Raw genomic sequence first — 11,917 nt, forward strand, 5'->3', positions numbered from 1 at the left:
TGGGTCTTCGGTTCGTGCGAGGGCTTTCTCCAGTTGCGGCAAGCGGGGGCCACTCTTCATCGCGGTGCGGGGACCGCTCTTCATCGCGGTGCGCGGGCCTTTCTCTATCGCGGCCCCTCCCATCGCGGGGCACAGGCTCCAGACGCGCAGGCTCAGCAATTGTGGCTCACGGGCCCAGCTGCTCCGTGGCATGTGGGATCTTCCCAGACCAGGGCTCGAACCCGTGTCCCCTGCATTAGCAGGCAGATTCTCAACCACTGCGCCACCAGGGAAGCCCCGTAAATCTTTTTTAAATAAAAGAATGAGGTACAAGAGGAACATGTCAAAGACATAGGAAGGAGGAGAGGAACTTCAGCTGGTTTTTGCTTTTTCTCCTGCTCAGAATCATTGGTTCCATAAAGCCTAGACTGAAAGCTCTCCAAAGACAGTCAGTTCCTATTCATCTTTGAGTCCCAGCCATTCCTCCTCTAGAGCCCTCACTGGAGCTCAGTCCATGGTTTCCCATCACCTATAGCAATGCTTCCCAAATGGCTTCATTATTAACCTATCCCTAACAGCATCAGAGAGTGGACTACTTCCAACCACGTCCTTATTGTAGAGCAGCTGACTGTACGTGGGAAATGTCTTTGAAATCCCAGTTTTATTTTAAAAGTTCATTTGTTTTTACATTCAATTCCATAATACATCCTTCATAGCATAACAAATTCCAGTTGCTATGCCACATTTACTAGTGGTTTCTCAAACCCCCGATCACCTTGGGAGATTCCCTCAGTACACATGTCTCAGATAGAGAAGCCCTGACCTTTGATTTTGAGTTCACCTTCCTTTGGCTGGCCTCCAAAGCCCTGTACAATCTGATTCTAGCCTCATCTCCTGCCTCTCCTCCCCCATATCCCACCCAACTTTCTGTTCTTTGGATGGGTCCCAGGTTTGTGTCCCTGTTTACTATTGCTCTTGATGCGTGGACCACCCTTCTCAAATCAGAGAACTTCTCCTCTGTAATGTCTTCCCAGATGCAACAACCATACACTCCTAGAGTAGATTTAGATCCTCTGACTTCAGTGTTCCACCCCACTTGGTCTATTCTGACATAATGTAGTAGGGGATGACTGGCTTTGGAGGGCAGACAGATCTCAGACAGAGTCCATGTCCCATGTTTACTAAATTGTGACCTTCACCCAATCACATTTGTGAGCCTGATTCCTCTTCTGTAAATGAAGATCCCTTGTGGGCTTCCCTGGTGGTGCAGTGGTTAAGAATCCACCTGCCAATGTAGGGGACACGGGTTTGAGCCCTGGTCGGGGAAGATCCCACATGCCGCAGAGCAGCTAAGCCCTTGTGCCACAACTACTGAGCCCGCATGCCACAACTACTGAAGCCCGCGTGCCTAGAGCCCGTGCTCCGCAACAAGAGAAGCCACCACAAAGAGAAGCCTGCGCACTGCAACGAAGAGTAGCCCCTGCTCACCAAAATTAGAGAAAGCCCACACACAGCAATGAAGACCCAACGCAACCAAAAATAAATTAAATAAATTAAAAAAAAAAAGAAGATCCCTTGTATGGCTGTCAGTAGGACTAAAATTGCATGTATGCAGTATGCTTAGCACAGTGCCTAGCTCAGAGTCATTCCTGTTCTAGAAATGTTTCTTGTCAAGCCCCAAAAGTCATGAAAGTCTGTGTCCCAACCAGACTATGAGCTCTACATCTGTTGTGCTGGACACAGGACCAAAAATAGAGCAGAACTTGGTTGAGGGTGATGTAGATAACTAAAGTCAGGGACTGGGCCACAAATATGTAATACTTTTTCCTTAATCATATTTGCTGAGTTGAACTGCATTGAAATGAGACAGCCTAAGCAGTAGAGGGCGATAGAGAGTTGGAGAAAAGATGGAAGAGAGGCTGGGCCAAGTCGGTCACATATTTTTAAATGAAATATAAGGTCATCAAAAGGGCAGCTAGCTTCTTTTTTTAGGCCTGTCCTTATCTCTGTAGTTTTATTCCCCTCTATTATAAATGCTTGCATTTACTTTTAAAAATATTTATTTTAATTATTCAAGTGATACATGAATATATGTTTATTGTAAATTAATCTTATGTTTTTCACCTAATAACCCTTTTTGATAAGCATGATACAGCTTGTAGACTGTTGCAGACAAACTGAAGGTCCGAGAAGTTAAGTGATTTACCCTAAAACACACAGTGAGAGGACCAGAGAAACCAGGCCTCTTGGAATCCTAGCAACCATCCCAGATCCTAGAGGAAAGAATTCAAGGGCATTATAGTTCTCACTTCCTGACTCCAGACTTAGATTCAACTAATAATATTAATTGGTCACTAATTATGAGTTTAGTACTTTAGATATATTATCTCATTTATTCTTCACAACATTACACTTCATTCGTTCAACAAACATTCCCTGGATGTTTAATAATGACTAGGGCTTAAAGGATGCAAAACTGAAGAATGCAAGATTTCAACAAGAACATGCAATTCTTAGAAGAGCAAAAGCACTTGTCAACAAATATATGGTGAGATGCTCCTCCTAATCATTAAAGGAAGGCAAAGTTAAAACAGTGCAATGGTTTTCATCTCAGATTAACAAAGATTGGCATCCTGTGTTTGTGATGGTGCTGAGAAACCAGCATTGCCATACGCTGTTGGTGGGAATATAAATTGATGCCTCCTCTTTGGAGAGCAATTTGGTAATATTTATTAACATTTAAAATGTGATTATAGGACTTCCCTGGTGGTGCAGTGGTTGAGAATCCGCCTGCCAATGCAGGAGACACAGGTTTGATCCCCGGTCCTGGAAGATCCCACATGCCGTGGAGCAATTAAGCCCGTGCACCACAACTACTGAGCCCGCAAGCCACAACTACTGAAGCCTTAGCTCCCTAGAGCCTGTGCGCCGTGACTACTGAGCCTGTGTGCTGCAATTACTGAAGCCCGTGTGTCTAGAGCCCGTGTTCTGCAACAAGAGAAGCCTGCGCACCGCAATGAAGACCCAATGCCGCCAAAAATAAAAATAAAATGTTAAAAAAAATTTTTTTTTAATGTGCTTATATATTTTGGGGAGGGTGGGAGAAAATATTTGCAAGCTGTCTTTACCACAATGGACTTGTATCTAGAACATATAGAGAACACCTACAGCTCAACAATAAGAAGATAACATTTAAGAAAACGGGCAATGTATTTGAGTAGACATTTCACCAAAGAAGACATATAGATAGGTAACGAGCACGCAAAAAGACACCCAGCATGGGGAAATGCAAATAAAAATCCACAATGAGATACCACTATAAAATTACTAGAATGGCTGTAATCAACAAGACAAACAATAGCAAGTGTTCATGAGGATGCAGAAAAAACCTGGAACCCTTATATGTTTCTGGTCAGAATGTAAAATGCTGCAGTCACTTTGTATTTTTGTTTGTTTGAATTTTACTTTGTTTAAGGACACTTAAAATGAGATCTACCCTCTTAAATTTTTAAGTATAGAAATATATTATCGTTGACTATGTGTACAATGTACAGTGTTGTACAGCAGATTTCTAAGAGCTTGTTAATCTTGCTTAACTGAAACTTTATGTCCTTGATTAGTAACTCCCAGTTTCCTCTTCTGCCCAGCCCCTGGCAACCATCATTCCTCTCCTAGATTCTATGAATTTGACAATTTTAGGTACCTCATATAAGTGAAATCATGCAGTGTTTGTCTTTCTATAACTAGTTCATTTCACTTAGCATAATATCCTCAAAGTTCATCCATGTTGGGACTTCCCTGGTGGTCCAGTGGTTGAGAATCCGTCTTGCAATGCAGGGGGCGCTGGTTCGATTCCTGGTCAGGGAACTAAGATCCCACATACTGCAGGGCAACTAAGCCTGTGTGCTGCAGCGAAAGATCCTGCGTGCTGCAACTAAGACCTGACACAGCCAATCAATCAGTCAATAAATACTAAAAAAAAAAAAAAAGTTCATCCATGTTGTAGCATATTGCAGAATTTCCTTCTTAAGGCTGAGTAATATCCCATATATATATATGTATATAAAAAACACTTTCTTTATCCATTCACCTGTCAATGACATTTAAGTTGTTTCTACATCTTGGTTAGTGTTGTGGAACCAAACTAAAATGAGTCACTTATGTCAGGGACAAAATGGAGATGGTCAAAGCAAGCACATAAGGAAAACTTAATCTAACCTTACTGGAACTTACAGCTCTTTTCAAAAATCAGCAGAGGATACCACCCAATCCTCAAACACCAAGTCTGTTCACACTATTTCTAGACTTTGTTCACCTGACTCAGCTGCCTTGATGCAAATAAGAAAGAAGACCACTAGGCAATCAATCAGCTGAAAAAAACCAAATAACTTCCACACTTACACCATAAAAATTCCTTAATCTGTGAGCAACTCAGAACTCATTGCTCCTTGTAGCCTTGAGTTTCCTCACTTGCAGGTTGAAAGCCTTGCAATAAACTCACCTTTCTGCCTTGTTTTATTCAGTATGCAGGGTTTGATCTTTGACACTGTGAATAGTCAAAACCAAACTCTGTGAACAGTGCTGCAATGAACATGGGGAGGTGCTAATATTTCTTCAAGAGGCTGATTTCAGTTCTTTTGGATAAATGCCCAGAAGTGGGAACGCTGGATCATATGATAATTCTGTGTTTAAATTTTGGGGGAATCTCCATGCTGTTTTTCATAATGGCTGCACCATTTTGCATTTCCATCAACAGTGTTCAAGGGTTCCAATTTCTCCATATCCTCGACGTCACTTGTTGTCTTTTGTTATTTTTCATAACAGCCATCCCAATAGGTGTGAGGCAATATCTCACAATACTTCATTGTGGTTCTGATTTGCATTTTCCTGATGATTAGTGACTTCTGAGGCATCTTTTCATATACCTGTCGACCATTTGCACATCTTTGTGAGCTAGGGACCACTCAAGTCCCTAGCTCATTTTAAAATCATGTTATAAGTTTTTTGCTATTGAGATGTAGGAGTTCCCCACATATCCGGGAGATTAACCCCTTATCAGATATCTGGTTTGCAAACATTCCCTCCCATTCCATAGGTTGCCTTTTCATTCTGTTGGCTGTTTCCTTTGCTGTGCAGATGCTTTTCAGTTTAATGTAGTCCCGTGTGTTTATTTTTGGTTTTGTTGCCAGTGCTTTTTGTGTCATTAAAATGTGCTTACATTTTTGACCCAGAAATTCAACTTCCAAAAATGTATCCTACAGAAATTCTTACACAAATAAATAAGTAAAATTTGCTGCAGGTTTTGTTGTTGCTGCTGCCGTTATAATAGAAACAACAAATATCCAAGGATAAGAGCTTTGACTACAATGTAGACATTTTAAAAAAATGAGAAAGGTCTTTTCTACCAACCTTGAAAGATGTTCAAATATATTATTAAGTGAGAAAAAAGTTGTATAGAATAACTTAATTTTTGTTTAAAAATAATCTTTTTATATTCATAGAAAAAAAACCTGAGAGAAAATACACTGAACTGTTAATAGTTAACTTTGAGCTGGGAGAAAGGGAGGAAATAGTGTACAAGGAACTTCCAGTGTTTGTATTCTATCTTTATTTTTATAATGTTACTTTTGTAAGCAGAAGAAAACAATAAAAGAAAATTTTATGGAGATGATGTCTTTTCTGGACATGTTCACTGTCTTATGAGTCATTTCAGGATAGCTATTAATATATCCATTTTATAAACGAGGTTCAGAGAAGTAAAGTGATTTCTTCAAGGTCACACAACCCGCCAGTTCTCCCCCAGAGGTCAGTTGACAGTGAGCTGACAGGACGCGCCCGGTGCTGAGAGAGAACCAATCACATTTGCTGTGAGGTCACTTTGAAGGCCTGGGATTGGCGCTGGTGTCTAAGCTGAGCCGGCAGTCAGCAGCCCATGCAACTGCGGGTGGCAGGAGGCTCAGGATGATTACGCTTTCCTGGGGTTGTTCCGGGGGCACTAGTTCTGTCCTCTATAGGTCCCCTGGGGACCCTCAGCATTGGGTGGGCTAGCCGTGGAGGCGCCCTGCTCTTGTTGCTGTTGCCAGTCAACCCCCCAAGCCCGTGCCGGCCTAGCCTGCAGCTGATCTCCCTGCATCTCTCGCACCGAATACAGGAAAAGGCCGTGACAGGTGCCAGTCCTGCTCAGACTCCCGTTTCAGTAGCGGTGGTTGCATATCATAAAGTCCCCGCTTGACCTGCCTGGAGCCAGCACAAGCGATCAGAGACAGGCTTTATGCAACCTCTACTTCCCTGCCTGTCTTTGAGGGTCCAAGGCTGTGCTGCAAGCTGGAGAAGGCCCTGCTTTATAGAGAAAAAGAAGGAGGGAGGTCCAGAGAGAGGAAGGGGTTTGGCCCAGAGTACACAGCAAGTTAATGACAGAGCCACAGACCCCTCCTTCAGGACAGTAAATTGGATGGTAAACTTTCCAACTTTACCTTCACCTCCTCCTAACAAATACCTTCACTCTTCTCTGACTCTGGCTTCCTCTGTGTCTCATGCCTGTAAAGCATCATCTGAAGGAGCAAGGTTTATCAAGAATGATAAGGACTTTAGAATCACGCTAACCTTGGAATCCCACACTTGCTGTAACACCTTGGACTTACTTGGCCTTATTTTCCTCTCTGCCATGGGATGTTAATCTCTACTCTACCTTAAGAATAAATGAGAAATTGAGAGGCAGTTTGGTAACTTAGTGGTTTTCAAAGTATGATCCCTGGACCATCAGCATCAGAATCACCTGGAAATTTGTTAGAAATGAATATTCTCCAACCCTACTCCAGATCGGCTGAATCAGAAACTTTGGGGCCCAGCAATCTATGTTTTAACAAACTCTCCAGGTGATTCTGATACATGCTAAAGTGTGAGAACCACCAGTATACAAAGGGTAAGACTCTTGGGTTTGGAGTCGGGCAGTTATGCGTTCTTCTAAAAGTGTCTTTGTTCTGCCTGTTACTATTTGGGAGTCCTCAAGCAAAGCATTTCACCTACATGCTCCTTAGTTTACTCATCTGGGAAATGGAGGTAATGGTTCTATCTACATAACAGTGTTGTTTATTTATTCATTCAACAAAATTATTTTGAGTGCCTATTATGTGACAATCATTCTAGGTTCTAGAGATACAACAGTGAACAAAACAGACAAAAATCTCCGACCTCATGTAATGTACATTCTAACGAGACTTTGAGGATTAATTAAAATAATTATAATAATGTATAAAGCTTAGTACAACATGGGCACATGTTAAGCATTCAGCAAATGGCAGCTATTATAAATGATGGAGAAATTTCTTGTAAGCAGTGAAATGCTCTATTAGACTAAATTGTGAACTCCTAAGAATTGTCTGATTCATGCCTGTGTCATCAAAATCTAACATAGGGTGCTCGCCTCGGTAGCACATATACTAAAATTGGAATGATACAGAGAAGATTAGCATGGCCCTTGTGCAAGGATGACACGGAAATTTGCGAAGCGTTCCATATTTCTCAGAAACTAACACACCATTGTAAAGCAATTATACTCCAATAAAGATGTTAAAAAAATTTTTTTTTTAAATCTAACATAGGACCTGGTGCTGAGTAGGGCTTGGTAAATATTTGATGAATGTATGTACAAAAGTCAGAGATTAATGATATCTCTCTTGTCTGAATGGGTTTCTTTTATAATCCTTTAGAGTTGACGGCTCACCAGTAAGCCATACCCTCCATAAACCTTCCTCTCTCCCTATATTTGTATATTTCACTTGGTCCAGTTATTGAAAGGCAATGCTTTCCACATTAACATGTTGTGATGGGTCTGAAATGTAGCTGTTGTATGATAAATCTGTATAGAGTGAATGAGTGGATGCCAGAAGAAGCATAGAAATATATTGGAAATAGCACTGAAATAGGAGTCAGGAGGCTTCAATTATAATTCCGGTTCTGCCACTTCTATAGTGTTTGGTCTTAGCTAAATCCATTTTCTTTTCAGATCCCCAGTCTCTCCATCTGTAAAGTGGGGCTTACAATCCCTACCCCACCACAATGCTGGAAGAAGACAGACTAACTTTGGTACCTAAGTTTTAAGGATGTCTCACACAGCCGTGAATGTGTTGTCTCCTTATCGTACCTCTTAAGAAGAATTGCTGAAAGCAGTAAAGGAGATAAAGTATATCTCTTTGCAAACCTTAAAACACTGTAAAAATTAAATAAGATACTATTTCAAATCAGATAATCTACAATTTATAGATTATAGGTTGGAAACATCTCCTAATCCTTGATACTGAAAGTGTGATCTGCAGCATTGGCACCATTTGAGATCTTGGTAGAAATGCAGACTCTTGGGCCCCAGCCACACCAACTGAACCGGAATCTTCATTTTAACATCCCCAGGTGATTCAAATGCACAATAAAGTTTGAGAAGCACTGCTCTAAATCAGACTCATAGGACATACGCATTGAAAAGATTTTGAAGATCATCTTCAACTCCCTCATTTTACAGATGAGTACACTGGAGCCCTACAATGAAAGGGACTTTTTCTAAAAAGCAGATCTAACTGTGTCACCCCCCACGTTGGAAACCAATGACTCCACATTGCCCACATCCTTAGCTCAGCAATTAAGGTCCTCTCATCTGGCTGCTGCTGACCACTCCACTTAATAGTTCCCCACAGATGCTAGACAAACCAATCACTCTGATCCCCGCTCCTCTGCTCTGAACTCCTCAGGCTATTTTCTCAGTGTGGGCTGCCCTTCCCACTTCTCTCCAGCCTCTTGACACCAGCTCAGACTATGACACCCCCAGTCCTTATTTAGGACACTGGTTGACAGTGGGCATGGTTAGCCAGCTGAGATCTCCTCTACCTCCTGAAGCACTGTGGCCATTATCTATTTTTACATTACTTGTTTTACCAGTCTGCGAGCTCCTTAAGGGTAGAAACCAGGTTTCAGGTCCCAACACAGAGTCAGGCACTTTGTAAGAGCTCAATTTATCCCATATGACTAATGATCTCTAACGTGTCTTCCAGGTCTAACTTTCTGCATTTTTAGACTGTGAAAACCCAGACAGCAGGGACTTGATAGTCTCTTCCTTTTCCATCTCGCTCATGAGGCTCCATGTGCGTGAGCACAGCAGGCACTGATTCACCACCCAGGCTGACTGGTTCAGCTGTTGCGATAGTAGTCATTCCCACGATGTGCCCCACGACCTGGTTCACTGCAGCATGTTCAGGGAAGCCCAAGTGACCCAACGGGTTGCAACACCAAGGGCAGGGAAGGGATCAGGTTTCAGAGTAAATCATTTCAACTCTGGGCTGAGATTTAGTGCCTTCTAAAAATGCTCACAAGGGCTTTTCTGGAGGCACAGCCGTTGGGAATCCGCCTGCCAATGCAGGGTACACGGGTTCGAGCCCTGGCCTGGGAGGATCCCACATGCCACGGAGCAACTGGGCATGTGCACCACAACTATTGAGCCTGCACTCTAGAGCCCACGAGCCACAACAACTGAGCCCACATGCCACAACTACTGAAGCCCGAGTGCCTAGAGCCCATGCTTCGCAACAAGAGAAGCCACCACAATGAGAAGCCTGCACACCGCAATGAAGAGCAGCCCCCGCTCACTGCAACTAGAGAAAGCCCGCGCACAGCAACGAAGACCCAACACAGCCAAAAATAAATAAATAAAGTAAATAAATTTTGTTTTAAATGAAATAAAAAAATAAAAATGCTCACAAGAAAAGGGAACCCTCCTACACTGTTGGTTGGAATGTAAATTGGTGCAGCCACTGTGGAAAACAGAATGGAGGTTCCTTAAAAAACTAAAAATAGATTTGCCGTATGATCCAGCAATCCCACACCTAGGCATATATCTGGAGAAAACTATAATTCATAAAGATACATGCACCCCAGTGTTCATTGCAGCGCTATTTTCAATAACCAAGACATGGAAGCAACCTAAATGTCCACTGACAGCTGAATGGATTAAGAAGATGTAGTATATTTACACAATGAAATATTACTCAGCCATTAAAAAGAATGAAATAATGCCATTTGCAGCAACATGGATTATCATACTAAGTGAAGTAAGCCAGAAACAGAAAGACAAATACCATATGATATCACTTATATGTGGAATCTAAAATATGACACAAGGGACTTCCCTGGCAGTCCAGTGGTTAAGACTCCATGCTCCCAATGCAGGAGGCACAGGTTCAATCTCTGGTCGGGGAAATAAGATCCTGCATGTCTTGCAGTGCGGCCTAAAAAAAAAATCAAATATCACACAAATGAACTTATTTTCAAAACAGAAACAGACTCACAGACATAGAAAAATTTACAGTGCCCTAAGGGGAAAGGGGGTGGGGGAGGGATAAATCGGGAGTTTGGGATTTGCAGACATAAACTATTATATATAAAAATAGATAAACAGCAAGGTCCTACTGTATAGCACAGGGAACTATATTCAATATCCTATAATAAACCATAATGGAAAAGAATATGAAAAAGAATATGTATATATATGTATAACTGAATCACTTTGCTGTACACCAGAAACTAACACAACATTGTAAATCAACTATACTTCAATTAGAAAAGTAAAATAAAAAAGTAAATGTACAAAATAAAATTATTTACTTTACAAAAATAAATAAATACAATAAAAAATACAAACGCTCACAAGATTTCAAGCTGTGTCCCAAAAGTCAATTCCTGAGGCCTCCTGTCTCTACATACGGACTGATACAAGTAGGTGCTCAGTACATGTTGATAAGTGAATAAATGAATGAATGGGTAAATTGTTCTGGACTTCTAAACATAACCAAATGCTCTCAAAAAAAACCAGTTGTGCAGGGAGAGAGTTATAACCAAATGTCACATAGCATTAATGATGAAATATAAGTTCCTTACCTTTGCCCACAAGCCCTGGTGTAATCTGGCCCAGCCTGCATTGCCAGCTTTGCCTCTTCGCCTCCCATACATACTCTTTTTGCCTCATCCCAAACGATTTGTAGACCCTAAACATGTCATCTGGTTTCATGCTCCAGTGCCTTTGCGTGCATGTTTCTCTATACCTAGAGTACTTTTTCCCCCCCTCTTAATTTAGGTAATTCTTATTTGTCTTTCAAAGACCAGGTTAAGTTGTACGTTTTCTAGGAAGCCTGCTCTCACCACTCAAATGGGCTAGATGCCTCTGCTGTGCTCTGGTAGGTGCCCTGCTTCTTTTTATGAGTACTGATCATAGTCTTTTGCTGTTGTCTACCTTTTCCCCCCAAAGACCTGAGCACCTTGAGGACAGGGACTAGGTCTTATTTATTTCTGTGTCCTCAGTGTCCAGCATATGACATGATACAAAGGAGAGATATTTACTGGGTACATTATCCACTCTCCAGAATGGAGAGTAAAAGAGTTATCATTAGTCAGGAGATTTGCCACCCATAGAATTCCAGGTTTAAGAAGGGCTTTGCAAAGTCTCATTATTTAATATTTGTTAAAGAATAAATTATTTACATGCATATGACCTCCTAGAAAAGGGCTAGGACAGTGAATAGTAAATGACAGGCAGGGATGCCTGGGGAAGTGGAATTTGACCACTGCCCACCCCTGCCATGTCCATGGTAGATGCATGAGTAGAAAGACATGGACAAATGACCCGCTACAGAAAGATACAGTGGAGACAGGCCCCAGCAGTCTGACTGGAGTGACTATTCCAAACTAGCTGCCACTTTTTCCTTTCTCCTACCCTGCCCTGGCAGAGAGTGGCAGAAAGGTTAAAGACAAGAAAATGTGCATCCAAAGTATGATATCTGGATCAGTTACCAGACCCGGGAAGCAAGTTAGTTCTATAACCTGGGGAAATTCACTCGTCTAAGCTTCAGTTTCCTCATTGTAAAATAGGAATAATAATATCTAGCTTGCAGAATTGGCG

At 41.8% G+C, this 11,917-nt stretch overlaps 1 protein-coding gene and 1 non-coding gene across 2 annotated transcripts in view; both read left to right on the forward strand.

The window, feature by feature from the left end:
- The window catches only part of SHISAL2A (shisa like 2A), a 58,602-nt gene extending 55,658 nt beyond the window's left edge, over positions 1-2,944 (forward strand). The window contains 1 exon segment of the mRNA XM_007198571.2: positions 2,736-2,944. The gene's annotated coding sequence lies outside the window, so the exon portion shown is untranslated.
- A 4,450-nt stretch (positions 2,945-7,394) lies between these two features.
- Positions 7,395-7,501, forward strand: LOC114236593 (U6 spliceosomal RNA). Its single transcript, XR_003622510.1, has one exon. It is a non-coding gene; the product is annotated as a U6 spliceosomal RNA (small nuclear RNA).
- The last annotated feature ends 4,416 nt before the right edge of the window (positions 7,502-11,917 follow it).

This window comes from Balaenoptera acutorostrata, chromosome 1, assembly GCF_949987535.1.
Source record: "Balaenoptera acutorostrata chromosome 1, mBalAcu1.1, whole genome shotgun sequence".
Classification (NCBI taxonomy): Eukaryota; Metazoa; Chordata; class Mammalia; order Artiodactyla; family Balaenopteridae; genus Balaenoptera; species Balaenoptera acutorostrata.